A 3,456-nucleotide genomic window follows, 5' to 3' on the forward strand; every position below is an offset into this window, starting at 1 on the left:
AACACAATTTTCCCTTCAAGAACCGTAATCCAGGACTCCACGGTCCAATCCTCCATCGCATTTCAATATCCAATTCTCCTGGCATCACAACATAATGCCACTTCCCCTACTCACAGTATCAAGGCTATTCACTGTTTTCAAGCATACTGCCTCATGCTTGCTAACAATCTGCAACACGATCTCGATCATCTCCAATATCTGATGTAGCTCTAATTGATGTCGTTTTCACTGTGATGTGTTCATCATTCCCTGCAAATCTGCTTAGTGTTGGAATGACCAGTTCCAACACACAATCAAAATTGTGACAATAGTTGGTCATACTACTGTCACTTAAATTATGGCAGTTAATCAATATATTGCAAAGTTAAAAAAACATCATCTGATACCTAATCCACAAACCCAAGGGATCCAGTAGATCCCCTTCTGTCTTACAACTCAAAGTCGTCTTCTAGCTTCAACGTCTGGGACGCAGCCTCCTCTTCATCATCGTCGATCACAAAATAAGGATTGTGCCCAATCGGACGGAACTTGTAACCAGTGAACACGTAGAACGCAAGGGTTGCCAATTCTCCAGCCATTACACTAGTCCAGGCATACTTATAAGCAGTTATGGTGATCAGAGCGTAAACTACAACGCGAGTGAAGTAAATATAGCAGACCACCACAATATAATATTGCCTGAACAGAGTCAACTTCATCAGATTCACCGCTGCTTTGCCATCAGTATGCGCAGCTTGCCGCAGATTCTTTATAGACCAGACAATGGGGAACAAGACAGCACACCAACAGATCACGTCAACTAACAGAAACATCTGCTTCCAGGCAAGCCAATCCTTGGCATACGGCCCGGTCTCATCGATCACCACAGTTGCAATGTTGGCTAAAACTTGCAAGGGAATGACAACCATGAGAACTTTCTTCTCCTTGCCTTGCAAATAGGGTTTCAAGAAGGACCAGCCAGTGCCAATTAAAACAATTAGTGTAAAAAGCATAATTCCCTTCAAAAAACTGAAAATATAAAACAGAACATCCCATCCATGGGTTGTTCCAGTCCTCTTAATGAAAGACTTGTCCTCTGCCTCGCAGATGAGATTAAAGGCTTTCAGGCAGACGAGTGTGGCCATAAATACATGGATCCGGTAGGCCGTCAGGCGGTTTCTAACAACCACGTAGATCCACACCCCAGCCAGCACAATATATATCAAAAATAGCGTAAAATAGAGCTTCGGCAGAAGGGTTTCACCGGCTGAAAGATAATCCCTGGTGCTATCACCGAATCCCTCGAGATTATACATAACAGTCTTTACATCCATTGAAACCACAACATCAGGGATACAATTGACAAAGACCAGAGTATACTGATTTGCCTCGAAACCTTGGAAGGTTTTGTTATAGGAAGTCAAATTACCCAAATCCTTGAATGTAAAGAGGCGTACGATGAGCCCACTCTCGAGTACACAGTGGCTTTCATCGTGCTCCAGATCTCAGGGATGAATTGCCACAACCACTGCTCTTCCTCAGCTCCAACCTTCAAAAACAGGTCCGATGCTCAACATGTTACTAGTAAATTAGATCTCATCCTCAACGCACAAGTCAAGCAAACTCAGATTTGACGATAATAAACCCACCCATGCATCCTCACACCAAAAACAGAGCCTCCACGATTCATATGTCAAATGCACACTGATATGCCCTCATCCATGTTGTGGGCCGATCCACACTTACCTCTCTACACTTGATGATGCCTTCACAGATCTAAGGCTTGAATCAATTCGACCAATAACAGTTGAAACTTTGCCTCCACCGATTCCTCTCACAAATCTGACAGGTTTGCTCTTCACTTGCACTGATCCGATGAATCTCAATAAATATCCGACAAATCCAATACATGCACTAAACTTCAGGCCTGTAAATACCAACAAAACCCCTTCGCAGGAGTTCAATGAAAAAAAACAATATATATCAGTGCTTCTCCCAAACTCACACAACCGGCAGTAGCGATATCAACACGACCGATGAGGTAGATCTACCGAGATCGGCTTCTCCCACGAAACTTGCAGTGAATTCCGTCCATGGGGTCACCACGATCTTCATAAGCCCATGAGTTGAGCCGAGTCCAGCTCGCTCAACACAGTCGCAGGTCTGGTTAAACAACAAAATAGATCTGCAGACATGTTTATTCATAGTCGCAGCTCGCTTCGACAGATCAGGAGGCCTTGTCCACCATTAATCGAACACATACCTCAGAAGCAGATTCACACTAGATTCTCATCTATGGCAGATGACGAAGAGCTCAATCAAGACACGAAACACCAGATCGCAGTAAAATGAGGTTGGAGATGCCGATTGATTCGCTCTCACCCACGGCCTGCACCTTTCGATAGGACTTAACACTGACCTGCACTCTACAACAACAGATCGATCAAGGATCGCTCCACCCACAGTTGGTTTACTAGCAATATTGGAGAAACCTTCATAGGCTTCCTGATCGAGTCGGCTTCCATTCTTCACGTTTGGTTCATAGCACACCACAAAGAAAACTGTAGCTCTTTCTACATTCGGTAGGTCAATCCATAATTGACTAAATTAGTGAATCACCATCACCAGCATGAAGTCTTTTACAGCATGCTCTAGAGTGCTCGATGGAAAAACAAACATTCACAAAAAAAAAATGTATTCTACTTATTTCCCTTAGCCCAGGACAGGCCTAGCCCACGAGGAGCCAAGCCTTCACGGGCTCTGATACCAAGATAAAATTGCAGACACTCAACAAAAATTGTATTATATTTGAATAAGAAAATTACACACATATTTATAAAATCAATAGTCTCAAGATAGGAATTCTATCTTAGACGTACAGTACTGTGGTTGAGAGATTCTCTACCACACACTAAACTAGGAGAAACTAAATTCCTATTATGTAGGAACAAACTCCTAAAATGGAGAGTTACAACCATAGACAAGTAGGAATTAATTATTTCTAACTCATATTGTGACAAATATTTTCCCAATGTGAAAATCAACTATCGTCCAGCGCCACATTGTGACAATGATTGTCTCCATATGAAAAATCAATCATGATCGACCATGGTTCAATGTTGCATTATGATAAGGATTGTATCAATATCAAAATCAACCATGGTAAACCATGGTCAACTATTTTTATTTTAGGTTTTATGTACCTTGGGTTTATAATATTCATCCCTTGGGTTTAATATTATTCCCTCGGGTTTATAATCTTGGTCAAGCATAGTCCAACATTGCATTGTGACAAAGGATTTTGAGTATAAAAATCAACCATGGTCCAACGCCACATTGTGACAAAGATTTTCTCAATGTGAAAATCAACCATGGTCCAACATCGCATTGTGAAAAATATTGTCTCAATATAAAAACGAATCATGGTCAACCATATTTATTTTAGGGTTTATAATATTTATCTTAGGGTTCATATAC

General features: G+C 41.5%; 1 pseudogene; it reads right to left on the bottom strand.

Moving 5' to 3' along the window:
• Nucleotides 1-428: 428 nt before the first annotated feature.
• LOC149192875 (protein CANDIDATE G PROTEIN-COUPLED RECEPTOR 7 pseudogene) lies at nt 429-2,184 on the bottom strand (annotated as a pseudogene).
• Between the last annotated feature and the right edge of the window lie 1,272 nt (nt 2,185-3,456).

Source organism: Pinus tabuliformis, chromosome 2_2, assembly GCF_031772625.1.
Source record: "Pinus tabuliformis cultivar Carrire ecotype Pingquan chromosome 2_2, CPIR1, whole genome shotgun sequence".
NCBI classification, from domain to species: domain Eukaryota; kingdom Viridiplantae; phylum Streptophyta; class Pinopsida; order Pinales; family Pinaceae; genus Pinus; species Pinus tabuliformis.